The sequence below is a fragment of the Hesperophylax consimilis genome, chromosome 16 (assembly GCF_061612785.1).
Source record: "Hesperophylax consimilis isolate HC1 chromosome 16, BYU_Hcon_1.0, whole genome shotgun sequence".
Classification (NCBI taxonomy): domain Eukaryota; kingdom Metazoa; phylum Arthropoda; class Insecta; order Trichoptera; family Limnephilidae; genus Hesperophylax; species Hesperophylax consimilis.
The window spans coordinates 34,770,347-34,788,121 of NC_142851.1; the positions used below are offsets into that span (position 1 = coordinate 34,770,347).

The following is a 17,775-nucleotide window of genomic DNA, read 5'->3' on the forward strand; positions in this document are numbered from 1 at the left end:
TGTCTTTGACATGTGTGTCCCAAGGTAAACTGAAAATATTTCGCAGGGCTCTATTTTGGACGACTTGGACTTCTGAAATCATTTTTTTTGTAGCAAATCCCCAGATTCCGGCGAGATATATTAGATGTGAGTGAATCATAGCATGGTAAATCGATTTTAATAGAGAGGGAGGAAGTAACCCGCGAAGTCTATATAAAACACCAGTTATATGAGTAATTTTGGATAGAACATGTTTAAATTGGTGATTCCATGTGAGTTGTGAATCAATGAAAAGGCCAAGATATTTTGTAACATCAGCCCTTTCAAGGCGGTTATTATCAAGACTTATATTAAGACATACATTTTTTTATTTGCAAACAGTATGTAATGTGTTTTTTTTATGTTTAGGCTAAGTTTGTTTAATCGCAGCCAGTTTGCCAGGCAAGCTACATCACTTTCCATTTCCTTTTCAAGTTCGTTTAAATCATTATTGTGATAAAGAATCACTGTATCATCTGCATAGAGTTGTATTGTACCCTTAAGTCCCCATTTAGCAATATCATTTATATATATTAAAAATAGTAATGGTCCAAGTACGGAGCCCTGAGGCACGCCACATTTCATCGTTCCCATGCTGCTTGTCCCCTTTCCAACAAAGGTCTGACAGTGTCGGTTAGAGAGGTAGCTACACAGTAACTTCAGGGGAGTGCCTACTATGCCTAGGTGTTCTAGCTTCTTTAGTAGTATCCCATGGTCAACCGTATCGAAAGCCTTTTTTAAATCTATAAATAAGCCTGCAGCATGCTTACCCTGGTCTATATGCTTTTGGAGGGCGTATACAAAATCGAAGGCAGCACATTTTGTGTGAGATTGGTTTCTGAATCCATACTGTTGGGATGCGAGTAAATTGTTTGATAGGAGATATTTAGTGAGCCTAAGCTTAATAACCTTTTCAAAAACTTTAGAGACGACAAAGAGGATGGATATAGGACGGTAATTAGAAGGATTTTTTTTGCAATCATCTTTGTAAATCGGAATTATTTTTGCTATCTTTAGTTGATCTGGGAAGATTCCACTATTCAGGGATTGATTAATAAGAAAAACAAGGTGGTCAGCTAATATATCTTTGCAAAAGTTCAGGTACACTGGTGTAATTCCATCTAAACCTGGAGATGCATTAGACTTTAGTTGAGAGATGATACTGAGAACTTCTGTTTTATTTGTTTTGGCCATGTATAAGGACTGGATTGCTTTTTGATCCGTGTTTATAGTGATAGAATCATCTGGATATGATGCAATTGTAGCTGCTAAGTTTTCCCCAACTGATATAAAGAAGTTGTTAAAAGTTGAAGCTATCTGTGTTGGGCATGTTATTTCTTCATTCTTAATGAGAAGACATTCAATTTCATCTTTCTGGGGTGTCGAGCTATTTGTTAGAATTGCATTTATTATTTTCCATGTCTGTCGCGGATAACGCAGGTTTTCTTTAAATATAGTCGTGTAGTATTTGGTTTTAGCATATCTTCTATAGTTGGTAACTTGATTTCTTGTTTTATTTCTCAGTGCTGTGAATATATCACTTTGCTGATTTTTTTTCCAGATTTTAAACGCATTGTTGCGCTGTTTGATAAGTGCATTTAATTTTGCATCAAATCATGGAGTATTACCCCTCCGTTGGTCTCCTATGCGTAACTCAGATTTATGTTGGGATGATTTTATTGCTGTTTTGATGTATTCATTAAAATTATTATAGATTTCATTGGCATTACTGGTGGTTTCGTGTGGAAAGTTGTGGGATTCTACATATGTTTTTAACATGTTTTTATCGGTTTTGGTGTTGTTTGAAAAAGAATGTATTCTATTATTAGTGTGATGTTTCAAGCTGTTTTGGTAATCTAATATCAAAATGTTATGATCACTTAGGTAGGCATCTATATTTGCAGTAGTTGAGGAAATATTTTGTCTGTTTGAGATGATATGGTCTATTAGAGAAGTAGAGGTATCTGTTACTCGTGTAGGATAGGATGTGTTACATATGAAACAGTTGTATGAGTGTTGATGTATTTAAGAGATGTATTATTTTTTTGAAGAATGTCAATGTTGAAATCACCAAAGATAAGGGTATCATCTATACAGTTATTTAAAATAGATTCATGATACATTAAGAATTCGTTAATGTTTGAGGTAGGCTTTCTGTTTATAACATAAATATTTAACGGTTTAAAATTTCTATTACGGATATATAATTGAAAACAATATGTATGGGAAATATGTATTTGAAAATTTTTTACGACTTCAATACGTTCATAATAAAATTATATGTTTAAATCAGAATTTTTCTCCGGTGAAATCGGTCCTTTCGGCATCGGATTATTGATATATTAAGTATTTTCGTGATTAAATAAAAACAATATTAGAAACATTATGTTAATTCACTTTTCAATCAAATTTTGGAATTATACACACGAGCGTATAAGTACGTATAGACGGGTATATACAAGTGTATAAATTACCTGCTGTAATATAGATAGAGGTGGTATATTGCTGAGTCTAGAAGCAAGCATTAATTGCACATTTTTTCTGTGTTCTTTATTCTGCCTTTGATTTTTTTCACCCTGCTTACTAGCGGATACCTGTTCTTTTTTTCTTTGAATGCCATATGCCTTTGCCTTTGTTGTTATATGATATTGGTCGGTTTTTGTATTGATTTGTTGATTATAAACGTACCTACATGTTATCTGGGTTATAAATGTGAGAATGTTGTCGATATATTTGGGGATTCCGTATTATAGGCCAGTACACATAGCGCCAAAAAGGGGGTTGCGATCGTAATTATTCCGGTAGTCCCAATTTTTTTATATGTTTTATAAACTGATCCCATGATGTATAATCTGAATTTCCGACCATGGCGCACCTGTGCTCGCGCCACCATTTAAAAAAAAACCGGCTGTAATCGCGCCAAAATCTAGTTTTTCCAAAATATCTCATTCTCAATGCAAATTTTGGCTAAATTAGCTAGATAATTAAAGTAAAACATAAAATTACCTACAACTTTTGTGAAAACAATTTTCTTCAATCTCTAATAGGTACCGAGGTAGAAAGTCGTAAAGGTGCGTATATTTTTGAAAAAAACAAGTTTTTTGCGCGACTAGCTTTGATTTTTTGTAAATATCTCGTTTCCAGTACAATTTTGTGTAAAAATTATTGATACTAATTTTGTAGAAAATAAAATTTCATAAAATAAATAGGTATATAATTTATGTGTTTTAATTCTAATACGTATCCAAGCTCTAATCCACCAAAACCAGGCCAAAAATTGAAACAGAGGTAAAGTGTTTTAAATTTCATTCCTTAATTTTATTTTTCTTCAACAATTATTGTTGTGAGAACATATCAGTTGACAACAATCGTCATGCCTGCGTCAGACCTAGCTATAAGGGGCTGGAAACGGCATGCACGTTAGTGTCATAAGAACTAGAGCCAGCAAATAGTGAAAACTTTTCAGGTTCATTCATCTCTGGTCCGTGCTGAAAAATAATGTCAGTTTTTGTTAATTTTTTTAGATCGCTTATTTAATCATATAAAATTAATATTATTTACTTTATATTTACAGAAATTGTGAAAAAATTACCATGTTGAGTGTCGGTATAGTGTTTAACACAATACTCGTATTTTCTTTATTATTTGCAATATTATCTGGATGAAGTTTTGCGGAATTTTTCCTAAAATGAGAAATATTGTTAATTATTTATACTGTCTCTATTCCCTAATTATTTAGAGATGTATTAAGACATGCCCGACAAACTTTCACCAACAATTCCTGAGCTTATTTGGTGTAAAAAATGCATTTCGGTAAAAATAAAAATATGTCACCGGAAATCAAAATTAATTTACTTCTTATATTCCAAATTCAATATGCTCAGAAGTTTATCGACTGCGTATATATGTATATATCTACATATATAAAATTATTTAAGCTGACATTGTACAATTATGTTCTGTAAAAAACGTATCCCAAAGATCTATTTTTATGTGTGTATTTAAGTAGTACCTTCTCCATTCCGTTAAACATTTTCCTTGGTGCCGTAATTTTGTTCGGGATAAAACTCCTTTTGTCTTCTGTTTTCCCATATTTAACTGAAACGTAAGTATATATTAGCCAAGAGATTTATTATAAATTGGTTCAATTTTACCTTAAATTTGAAAATCATTTCAACGTAAGTAAGTGCAGTAACTTGGGGAGATAATTGCACAATTCTATCTACAACAAATGATCTAACAATCTAAACTTAAAATATTAATGACTCTTTTTAATATTCGAATGACTTTAGGTACTTTATAGGTGACATATGTCTAATTGTCTGTATGGAGAAAAACTTTCGATGTAGAGTTTTTGTTTTATGGAAAAAAACTTTCGAATTTCAAAAATTTGTTGTTGGGTAATTTAACTGGTTTTGGTGGATAAGAGCTTGGATACATATTAGAGTTAAAACACATAAATTAAATACCTATTTATTTTATGAAATTTTATTTTCTACAAAATTAGTATCAATAATTTTTTCACAAAATTGTACTGGAAACGAGATATTTACAAAAAACAAAAGCTAGTCGCGCAAAAAACTTGTTTTTTTCAAAAATATACGCACCTTTACGACTTTCTACCTCGGTACCTATTAGAGATTGAAGAAAATTGTTTACACAAAAGTAGTAAGTAATTTTATGTTCTACTTTAATTGTTTAGCTAATTTAGCCGAAATTTGCATTGGGAATGAGATATTTTGGAAAAACTAGATTTTGGAGCGATTTCGGCCGGTTTTTTTCAAAATGGCGGCGCGAGCACAGGTGTGCCAAGGTCGGAAACTCAGATTTTACATCAGGGGACCAGTTTATAAAACATATAAAAAAATTGGGACTACCGGAATAATTACGATCGCGAATCGGTAATTGCCCTGGAGTATTAGTAATGAAACGAACTCTTCACAAACACTTTATTGAAATATAAGAGAATACCACTCCTTAGTAAAAAAACTCCTTTTATTTTACCATAATTTATTAGATATTCCATTGTTACAACTAACATGACTGTATAATTAGAAATTAATGTAAAAGCCCAGTAGGGCGTAAATAAATAAAACTAGGAAAACGATTCTAGTGAAGGGGCACTCTATAACATTCTGTGCCGCTGGTTGTGACAACCGGACAGACAGCCGCGTCGCGTGAAAAAAAAGATTAATAGTAAAAAAGTCTACTTGGGCTAGAAATGATATATAATAACATAACGACAATACTTTAGTGTCACCTTTTTTCTCAAGTGCCTACACATTTACGCATTTAACAATGTATTCTTTTGTATTGGTTATTATTTATATTTATATTTATTATTTATATAAAAAAAAACCTTTACTCACTTGAGGAAGAAGTTAAATTATAAAAAAACAGAAAATTTCACTAATAGATTTCAAAGTATCGTTTGATTAAATAAAAAAATACGTAAAAGAAATGACCGGAGCGACCGGCCGGGTGACACAACCTTACAGGCCGGAACTTTCGCGGCGTCTGAATCAATACGTAGTAACTCCTTGTCAACCCGCACACAAATATACTACGCACAATAGAGAGTTTTGAAGTACTGGCGGTCGTTTTTCGTGTATCTGGCCAGAAATTGGATTTTCGCGAGTGTTTTTATTTTAATTAATTCTTATGAATACATTAATAAAATCTCTAATCTTTTGTGAGGGAGTCGTCGGGAAGTTACTAATTCATCGTCTATAAAAATAAAATCTGGTACTTGCCGCTTATCTTACAACATTTTACATTTAATAAAATGTACTTATCGTTTTACATAATATATTTAATTGTAAGGTCCTGTTTTTATTAATCTTAAATATAAATAACTTGCATCCCTTCGAATCCCTCTAGAAACATTTAAGATTTTAGTAATAAGCTCATCAGAAATAATTAAAATGTGAGCGTCGGGGCAAATCCCCGTTATCAGGGTATTGTGTCGCCTTAACATGATATTAATACGACATTACGTTGAAACTATGTATGTATATTGCACACTTTATAGCTACAGAACAAACGTCGTAGTAAATTTCTGTTGACAAACGACGAAGACCATATTATAAGACAGATATGAGTACTTCTAGATAAGTTTTAAACTTTAAAAATAAATAAATCAAATTTACTAATGATGCAAGTATCTTAATTTGTATTATTTATTGCGACAGTGTTTCTGCGTTCAAGGCCATATTACACGCCATGGCCGAAACAGCTGTCTTAATAATACAAATTAAAATACTTGCTAGTAAAATTATCAAATTTTATAGTTCAAATTAAAAAAATAAAAAGAGTTCTACGAAATATACCCACACTTTTCACTATTTAGAAATATTTTCCCTCTGCCAATTTATAAACTGCGTCAAAATGTAGGTACTCTCGGGGAAAATATATTACAATTTACGAAAAATAAGGAATTTGGAAATGAAAATAGGTAGAATTTATAAAGAAATGTCAATTTTAGGTACCCGTGTATAGAAATCGCAAAAATTAGAATTACAAGTCTTTTTTACTGAATTAAGCAGACAAAATTGTTTTAAAAAAATATGATATTACTGAATTCTTTAAAAGATTCCTGATGATGACTCCCTGAAAGTTCTCGACTTCCCCGGTCTGTGACCTTGAATAATAAAGCGAGTAGCAATCATCCTATTTATGTAATTGTGGTGTAGCAACCAGCGACTAGCGACCAGCTACTAGCTACTAGCTACTAGCAACGCGCAAGGGAACGCAAGGGACGGGCACTATGCAGATGCAGCTGACAGTGCAGCATGCAGTATGAACAGGTAGGTACGAGTATGTGACCTGGTACGTGTTGAAGGATATAAAGTGTGAAGAAGATTAGGGGCATAACGAATGAAGGCGAGAGCAAATCTGAGTATAATGTCAGCTAAAAGCTCTCTGTACTTGGAGTGGTTCGTGACGGAATATGCTGACCGAGCTTTGCCACCCGCCCCCCGGGCTGGGGCTGGGGCTGGTGGCAAGTCTAGCTAATAGTGTCACGTGGGTAGTTTGTGTGTGTGTATTGTAGTAATAATCACCAGGAATATATATACTACTACCGGCCGCAGTAGACAATTTAACTGGTTCATTATCATTATTCTTGTAGTGCAGGTTGATAGTCTCCACCTGGACTCTACTATTTCGTAGCCCGACAGAACGCACGCATATACATATGTCGCGCTGTCTCGTTTACTATTAATTCACGATGCATAAATTATATAATAAAGATGCATGCTTTATATTTTCCTAACGACTTATCTCTATGATGATATTTTTATTCATCGGAAATGACCACTCCTTCTGAGCAAAATTGAGGATACTTTTTTTACTGGTGAATAGATGACACAAATAATCCCATAAAAAGTACATGCTTATTTAACATTTAAATATGGCCCATAACTCATTGCATGTTAAACGCTAACAATTTTTGTAAGTAAAACATTGCAGAATTTACCGAAGTAATGCGATGGAAAAATGTATCGAGAGCATCTCCCATCCTTATCCTATATTCCTCTTCCCTTTACCTTATTAGTTATAAGTCAATGTGTAAAACTCATATCTTTAAACAACATTATCATAAGAAACTTTTTGGCTTAACCTCGTATACATATAAAATTCTACGTGATGCATTTGAGAGTCCAGAAATGCTTGCATTGATGAGCTTTCGGATTCCACTACGTAATCCTAGATGTCAGGATTTATTTCAGTGCAGAAATTCTGGGACTAACTACCATAATATGTATTTCTCATTGCGCAGAATACTTATGCGTGGGAAACAATTATTCCGAGTCAGTGGATGTCTTTAATTTATCACTCAACAAAAACAAAAGATTGTTACTGAGACCGTTTAGTTATGCATGATAAATATGTATTGTATTAATATAAAATGTTGTTATATGTCCATATGTAAAAGCCCCTAAAAAGGGCATTAATAAAGTAAGTAATAAATAAAAATAAAATACTGATTTCGGTTGTGTCTTGTTGGTTCAATGAACTCAAGGACTCGGATTAGCTTAAAATTTAAGGGTCATTTTCAAAATTGGAACTGATTGTAATGAAACGATAAATCGATAACATACCTACCTATAATGTAATAATTTTACCAGCATATTATTCTAATAATAAATTCTACATTTTACAATTAAAGTCAGATTTCGTCATTTTTCAAAGGTACATTCTAGATTTACAAACATAATATCCCGCGATTCTTCACGGGTCGAAATAAATAAAAGCTGTTCGTTTACAAAAAAATATATAACCTTGATAATAACATTAATCAAGGTTATGTTTAAATGGGTTCTAGGCGCAGAACACTTTCTTGCGGGAGATTATCGAGATTAATTAAGGCCGAATTGCAAAACAAATTGTCCCCGTGAGATTAGTTGGGTTAGGTTAGCTACGAGGAAAGCGGAAAGCACCATTCACACCACTTTATTGCTTCAATAACTTCTTCAAGCATGGCTTCATTTTATCTAACTAAATACTATCTCCGAGTACCTAATTATAAGTAAACTTGTTAGACTACTCCGGGATATGTTACTAATCTGATCGCCTCAGTAAACTTGTTAGACTACTCCGGGATATATTACTCATCTTGTCGCCTTAGTAAACATGTTAGACTACTCCGGGATATATTACTAATCTGATCGCCTCAGTAAACTTGTTAGACTACTCCGGGATATATTACTCCTCTTGTCGCCTTAGTAAACATGTTAGACTACTACGGGATATATTACTAATCTTATCGCTATAGTAAACATGTTAGACTACTCCGGAATATGTTACTAATCTGATCGCCTCAGTAAACTTGTTAGACTACTCCGGGATATATTACTCATCTTGTCGCCTTAGTAAACATGTTAGACTACTCCGGGATATATTACTAATCTGATCGCCTCAGTAAACTTGTTAGACTACTCCGGGATATATTACTCCTCTTGTCGCCTTAGTAAACATGTTAGACTACTACGGGATATATTACTAATCTTATCGCTATAGTAAACATGTTAGACTACTCCGGGATATGTTACTAATCTGATTGCCTCAGTAAACTTGTTAAGACTACTCCGGGATATATTACTCATCTTGTCGCCTTAGTAAACATGTTAGACTACTACGGGATATATTACTAATCTTATCGCTATAGTAAACATGTTAGACTACTCCGGGATATATTACTAATCTTATCGCCCAAGTAAACATGTTAGACTACTCCGGGATATGTTACTAATCTGATCGCCTCAGTAAACTTGTTAGACTACTCCGGGATATATTACTCATCTTGTCGCCTTAGTAAACATGTTAGAATAATCCGGGATATATTACTCATCTTGTCGCCTTAGTAAACATGTTAGACTAATCCGGGATATATTACTCATATTATAGCCTCAGTTACAAAAAAGGGTCCTTTCTTCCAACGCGCTATTCAATTGCAATAAATATATCATGACTATAATTAACGCAGACCCGTGAAAAATCACAGGATATTTTTTTTTTTTTTTTTTTTTTTTTTTATTTATTATAAATTTTTAAAGATACAGGTATATGCAGTCCCACAAAGCTGTCACACATGACGGCTTGTCTGTAGGTTCTACAAATAATATATATAAAACATTTTTAATTTTTAATACATGTATGACACAAAATTATACAATAAACAATATCACAAAATAATATATATCAAAGTACCTACCTATATACAAATTATTTAGGCAGGTACGTTGAGATGTTCAGGAATACATCAATAATAATGTTCAGAGATACATTGATTCGTCGCTTATTAGCCAACGCTTAGTGTTTTTGGGGCAGGGTCTCTCATTATTCTGAGGTTTAAAATAATTATTAAATTTATTGAAAATCTCTGGTATTAAATATTTAAGCGTTCGGCTTCCATACTTATTTGTTACTCTTGGAATAATGAGGCCCTTATTTTCAGTGAATCTTGTTGTGTGATTATGCACCGGTTGCTTTTTATATTTGCTATCTCCCTCATTATCCATTATAATAATGTACCAAAGAAGACCCTTTATTGGAAGTAGGCCCTCAGAACCATACAGTAGTTTTAGATTACTTCTTTGTCTGTAGATATTCGGTGGTACAATTTTTTTTATTATAGCAATTTGTAAGTTTTGTATATATTTAATATAAATATTGCTTGAGTGCCCCCAAGTTCGTATGCCATATCTGAGTATGGATTCGACCATAGAAAAATAAATTATTTTAAGAGTAAAATGAGGCAAAACAAATTTCAGTTTATAAAAATTACTTGCAAAAGATCGGAGCTGGTTACAGATTTTAGCCACTTGTTTATCCCATTTAAATTTATTGTCTACTATTAGTCCCAGATAAGTATATTCGTTAGTAAAGTCAATTGTTTCACAGTGGCAAATATTTTCAATTTTTCTATGAATACATTCAGAATTATGAGCAATTATTTTGGGTATATTCCATATTCCCAGGCTTGGTGATTTTACATACATACATTTTGTTTTTTTAACATTAATAATTAAACCAACATCATGAGCCCATTTAAGTAGCTCGTTAAAGTCACTTTGCAATTGTTGAATAGCTATGATAGGATTTTCATTGGATACTACAAGTGCAGTATCGTCAGCAAAAATGAATCTAAAGGCCTTTTTAAAGAGTTTTGACATAACAATAACATATATAATGTACAATTTTGGACCTAAAATTGATCCTTGCGGTACTCCTGATTTAATATGTCTTCCTTTACTCATATCATTTAAAATCTTTACGTTCATTTTTCTATTAGTTAAGTAGTTTTTAAAGAATGAGAGGAGTTTACCCCGGATTCCAATGTTTTCAAGAACCTTAATTAATTGTATATGGCTGAGAGTGTCAAAAGCTTTTGAGTAGTCAATAAAAAGCACCAGTACATGTTTTTTAGAATTAAGTTGAGAATTTATAAAATCAGAAAATTTTTCCAGCAATTTATCACAACTTTTTTTTTTCTGGAACCCGTACTGGCATTCATCTATAATATTCAAATTATTCAAATATTTATCTAAATTTATCGAAATATATTTTTCTAAAATTTTTTCTAGTGCCGGGAGAATAGAAATTGGCCTGTAATTGTTAATTTCGGAGTGATCTCCATTTTTGAAAATAGGTCTTACAATGCTATTTTTTAATTCATCGGGGATGAGGCTGGTATCGATTATTCTGTTGATAAAGTGAGCAATAACAGGGCTAAGTAATTTGACATGTTTTTTTAAATCAAACATACGAATTAGATCTATGCCCGGTGACTTTGAATTTTTCATACCTCCGATAATATATTCAATTTGCTTAGCATTAGCTCTAGGTAAGTACATTGAATGCGGTAGGGATTCTTGCAAGTGATTAGACGCTCGGAAATCACATTCATGTAACAACTTATTAACTCCTTCATCAAAAAAGTTAGCAAAATTTTCTGCCACTGCATCACAGAAGATTGTGACTTTAGGAAATATTTAGATAAGACTTCATCGCAACCAGATTTATTTTTCCTACCCAAAATTGTATTAATTTCATTCCATGTTTTTTTAATGTTCTTGAAACAGTGATTAAATTTGTTATTATAGTATGCCTTTTTTGTGTTTAATATTTGTTTATTAAGTTTATTTCTATATTTTTTGAAAGAGATTTCATATTTTTTATTATTAGGCGTGTTTTTCCACTTTTTCCACATGGCATCTCGTATTAGAATACTTTCAGCGAGACTGTCATTCATCCAAGTTTTTTGGTTATTTCGAAATTTTTTTGTTTTTAATTTTGTAAAGGTACTTTTTTCATAAATATTTTTAAAAATCGATTTTAATTCTGCATAAATAATGTTTGGTTCAGACAATTTTAACATTGCATTCCAATCGGTGATTTCGATCAATAAATCAATCCTTTTGTCCGATAGTGCAGTGTAATACTCTTGGTGCGATTTGTCGACGGTACATTTATCATAGTAACAGAAGTTAATACTAGCTGCAGTTAGGTAGTGGTCAGCTATTATTGAATCGCATACGCATGAACTGATTTCGGTCGTCTCCTTCACTCTTACATAGATATGGTCTAAACATGAAGCCGTTACATAATTAGTCAATATCGCTTCTCTAGTCACATCATTTATACATCTGGTCATTCCAAAATGAGACATGAGGTTTTCATATTGCATAGTTATGGGTTCGTGTACATTTAATAAATTAATATTCGTATCACCTAGAACCAATACGGATTCTTTTATATCAATATTTCCCAATATTGTCTCCAGCTCATCAAGAAATAATTTTTTTTTTTGTATTTGGCGGTCTATATATTGCTAAAAGATGTAAGCGTATATGTTTGTTTACTGAAATGGTTCCGTAAACGCATTCAAAATTATTAGTCATAATATTTATTTTTTCAAATGTAAGGTGATCTTTCACGTACACAATAATACCGCCACCCGATCTTTTTGTTCGACAAAAATGGTACGAATTAAATCCCGGTAATTTATAAAGATTTATATTATTTTCATTAATAGACGTTTCGCATAGCGAAATTAAGTCGATGTTTCTCAAAGAGCTAGAAACAATTAATAGTAAAGTGTCCCAATATTTAGATAAAGATCGTATATTTAAGTTGAGGGCAGTTATTTTATTATTTCCTAACACATGTTTTTTTGTAGCCCAGTTTTCAAAAATTGACGTGCGTTCATAATCTATTTCTGCTGAATCAAAATCACAGTTCAAGTCACCCATATAGAATAATATTTTAATTGGCAGCAATAATATATAAACATGTATTGGGATTTATAAATATAAATACGATAGATACATAACAATATAGCAGTTAGTATTTCCGATATGTTCCAGGTTAGATTATAGTTTTGTACAGAACAAGGTAGGTTTACTAATTGGCAACAATAATTACATATTGAACTTTTTCTACACATACGAATACACGAAGAGTGCGCGAACATCAATATAATCATAGATTTCAGTATACTAGCGTTTAACACTGTGGCAATGGGATAATGCATTGTAACATAAATGGCAAAAATTTTCGGCAAGGATATGAAATATTTATGTCGCAATAAATTATATACATTACGATGCATAAATGAAAGTGATAATATGAAGTTAAAAAATGAAAAAATTGTGATTAGCATTGTAATTGTTTTTTAGAATTATAATACATACCTAATCATAGTCTATACGACTTTGAGCGATATGCTATATATATATATTATTATTATTATTGTAGGATTAGCATTCGCATGTTATTTAAAAATCGCAAAAATCACGAAATCCGTCTACACTTATCGAGAATAACCTTAAGAATATTTTAAACGAAAGAAATACACATTTAAATTTACTATAGAGTAGGTGGTAGGTACTTTCTAAATTCTCGAAACAATAATTTTCAGTTCAATTTTCAATATTATACTATACGTACTTTAAAACTTCATTTCCAATGAACTTTAGCATAAGAAACTTCTGTGGCTTGACTTCAGTTAACTTGTATATTTATATCTATCATTGTATATTTAAAAGCTGTCTGTTTCTTACAAAATAAATAAATAAATAAGCTTCCCTGAATTCTTCACACAATCAATTAAAATTTTGAAAATGACACTTAAATTGAAAGCAAATCCGAGTTCACTGAAACAGAGTTACAATCACAGACTTATTAGACGACCGCTTCACTCCTGGATATATATATATATATATATATATATATTATGAATATCAACGTCTCAGTTATAAAAAGCGTTATTTTCTTCCTAAGCGGTTTTGTTTATTATAATTTCAATAGAGAGTACATTTAGCATTATGTTTTCAGAAAACGAGCTTTCGTTACTTATTTAGGATAAAAATACAACATATTTGTATGATGAAAAAACAAAGCCGGGCCAAATAAAAACAGCCCCAAGCGGAAAATCTTCCGATTGATTAATGGAAGAAATACATATTTGCGAAGGGATTTACGTCCTTATTTTGATCCGCATAAATGGGAATGATGTTTTCCCGATACCCCCTCGTTCAGCTCCCCTCGAACTGAGGCCGTTTCAGAGAATATTAGCTACCGTAATATGGGGCGAGATTTGCATAATTCTCTATTGTGCAGATCTCCGCGGTGATCAAAAAATGACAATTGTTAGTTTAAAAATGACGTCTTTCAAATGCACGTGCATTTGCCTTGATAATATATCACGACGATGATGAAAAATATTGTATAACCATGAGCACGTGTTCCGACATCGTGATAATAATACATTCGAAATTAATTATATTGTCGGTTGAATTGTGAAGCTGTTTTTTAAGACATTTTCAGACAGAGAAAAAATGGGAATACATTTTATAAATTTATCAACGATGGTCATAATTAGCGTCTACCGATATATTTATATAAATACTATATTTTGTGATTGGTATCATTGTAATAAGCTTATAAAAATGGTTTATTAAAGTCGAACCCCTCCGAAAGGCGACTTTGATCACCATGTTTTTTTTTACTCCACAAACAGACACACAATATTTTAAAAATATTTTCGATAGTTTAAACATGTGCAATAAATGTGAATGTGAAATTTTCGAACAAATGTTTTTTTTTTATAAAAAAAGGAACTTTTTGAAAGAAGTTGATACAAGTAGAAATTTGATAAAGTTACCCCATTTTAAGGTACTCGTATTTACGTGTAATAATATTATTTCCGTGCAGAATTGGGTGAACAGACGGCGAATTAAATAAATACCAAGTTATAAACCTTGTATTAGGAGAAGGAGGGTCTCTTATGGTACTGCCACTGAGAGCTACGTTGTTACTAACTCTCTCTATATTACAAGCGTCACTTATCAGTCTTAATTATAAAGATTCCCTAATACGCTGCTGCAGCGTTGATATAGCTATACTATAAGACCTATAGGAAGAGGGCCGTATACTGCGCATATTAAAATCGTAACTCATAATAATATTCAAGCCAGATTTTTTCAGACTGGCATCACTTTGTTGTTGTTATCACCAAACCTCAAAAACACGGTCATTTTCACATTCCGCGTTTTGTTACTAACTTCACGTTATTTCAGATGTCATAAACGATGACATCTGTAATGTCACTGACCCGTTCTGTTTTAATTTGAATCCGATTATGCGTCCCGAATTTACTTAGGTCAATCAATATTTCGATTTAAAAAATCCCGGCGATAGTGCTGCGAATGGGTATTACTGCTTTTTTACATTTTCACTATGCGACAGATTCATATTGCGTATGCGCCCGTATTATTTATATCGCGATTATGAGTAAGATGGTCCACATATCTTTAGAATACGTGCTTGTGTTTGAAATCCCGCTACCTCCATTATAAAATAAGCAATAATATTAATCAGTTGACTTAACTTCGTGTTTTAATCCAATCGATTTCTAAATACGGAGATGAAGAAAAATACTTCGAAACTATATTACGTATCTACTATAGGCCAGTGCAATTAGCGCCAAAAAGGGGGTCGCGATCGAAGTAATTCCGGTAGTCCCAATTTTTTTATATGTTATATAAACTGATCCCCTGATGTAAAATCTGAGTTTCCGACCTTGGCACACCTGTGCTCGCGCCGCCATTTTGATAAAACTGGCCGAAATCGGGCCAAAATCTAGTTTTTCCCAAATATCTCATTTCCAATGCAAATTTTGGCTAAAGTTTTTTAACAAGTATAATAGAACATAAAATAACCTACAATTTGCAAAGATAAATTTCTTCTATCTCTAATAGGTACCGAGGTAGAAAGTCGTAAAGGTGCGTATATTTTTGAAAAAACAAGTTTTTTGCGCGACTAGGTTTGGTTTTTTATAAATACCTCGTTTCCAGTGGAATTTCATGAAAATTTTATTGATACCAATTATGTAGAACATAAAATTTCAAAAAAGCTGTTGATTTAAATTTAAAATTTTGGTCAGAGATTTGGTCTGACATGACCATCGAACAAACTCTGATGAGATCGATGAAAACATCTGGAGGTTTGACCCAAGGACGGGGAATCACAGACAGTTCCATCCTTCGTTGGACTGCTGGATTTGTTTATCTGCATAACATTTGTGAGGGTATCGAGTCATTATCAAGCAGTGGCACAATCGGGGCTAGCAAAGTCACTTGTCACATGGCTTAAAAGATGAGGAAATTAGCTATGTCTAAAGTTATCAACCAGAACTTTGGAAACCTACACTTAAAACGTAATGATGCGATAGTTTCTCTTGCGGCGGTGACCAGCAGTGTCAAAAATCAGGGTGTGACTATGGCAATAGATCCATTAATGCTATTCCATCGTATGTGTATTGCCAAAAAGTCTGAAAGTAAACTTAAAGAATATTTTCAATATGAACTCTCTCCTGTACCATTGTCTCTTTTCTCAGAGGAAGGCATGCGCAAAGGAACGAAGTCTATATTTTATTCATCATTCAACCCTCTACCAAATAATACAGAACTGGGAAGCAGTAAAATACACGTAATTGATTAAGGATATTTACTGCACAAAGTTGTATGGGGTCGTGCTTAACCCTTTTCAGTAATTTTCTAGCAATATGTCAGGTATGTACAAAATCATTATGGATCCAATGCAGTAGTGGTATTCGATGGATACCCAGATTCTATGGAAAATAAAAGCACTAAAGGGGTGGAAAAAGCACGGCGTGCCAGAGTTACAACTTCTGCTGAAGTTTTGTTTTTTGAAAGCATGCACCCACAAGTGACACAGGAAAAGTTTCTGGGAAATGAGAAGAGCAAGTCTCGTTTTATTTCCCTACTCAGAACCTCATTTGCACGATCCCACATAACGACAGTACAAGCTGAAGAGGATGCTGACGTTCTCATAGTGAACACAGCAAATTCGTTGTCATCTCAACATGATGTAGTCATAATTGTTGGTCAGGATATTGATCTGCTGGTACTCCTCACAGCTCTCTCACCTCCCAACGTATATTATCAAAAAGTTGGAAAAGGTAAATCACCTAACGCGTTGTACTCGAAAAAATGTTTTAGACACATTGAAATAGTTGAAAACATTTTATTCCTTCATGCCATAAGTGGTTGCGATACAACTGGAGCTCCGTTCGGTCAAGGCAAACACAAATTTTGTAATATTCTTCTCAATAACCACTCAGTGAATGAACTTGATCGTGTATTTCAAGACCCAAAAGCAAAGACAGAAACAATCACTTTGGCTGCCGAACAACTATTTGCACTTTTGTATGGCGGCAACGAGAAATCAAATGTGGAAAATTTAATGTACATCATTTTTGTCAAAGGAGTAAAAAAGAACAAATTCAATTTATCCAGGCTACCACCCACCAAAGATGCAGTCCAGCAACACGCTTCAAGAACATACTTGCAAGTGCAGACTTGGCTTGGTCACGATAAAGATCCGACTGAATGGGGGTGGAAAAAGGATGCTGTTGGGTTACTTACTCCAGTAACAATGTTGAAGGAAGCTGCACCTCAGGCCTTGCTGAGCTTCATGTCATGTCAATGCAAAAAAGGTTGCGCTGGAAAGTGCACCTGCAGAAAGTCGGGTTTGAAATGTTCCCTACTCTGCATTCATTGCAATGGCAACTCCTGCGAGAATGCTGTAGAAACCTTTGTTGATGACGATGACGAGGAATATGACGACCCAGTCGCCACAAATTTGGGTGATAAGACAGATGAAAAAGCTATTCAGGGCCAGAAGTAAGAAACTATAGTCAAGGGCTCGTACTTCTGTCTAAACTGATCT

General features: G+C 33.1%; 1 protein-coding gene and 1 long non-coding RNA gene across 10 annotated transcripts in view; both read right to left on the reverse strand.

The window, feature by feature from the left end:
* Positions 1 to 17,775, reverse strand: part of ps (RNA-binding protein Nova-1-like protein passilla) — a 151,849-nt gene that overhangs the window by 59,054 nt on the left and 75,020 nt on the right. The gene's annotated exons all lie outside the window — the stretch shown is intronic.
* LOC149417124 (uncharacterized) lies at positions 3,335 to 5,403 on the reverse strand. Its single transcript, XR_016303402.1, has 4 exons — positions 5,388 to 5,403; positions 4,031 to 4,116; positions 3,611 to 3,701; positions 3,335 to 3,506 (listed from the first exon to the last, which is right to left on the reverse strand). It is a non-coding gene; the product is annotated as an uncharacterized LOC149417124 (long non-coding RNA).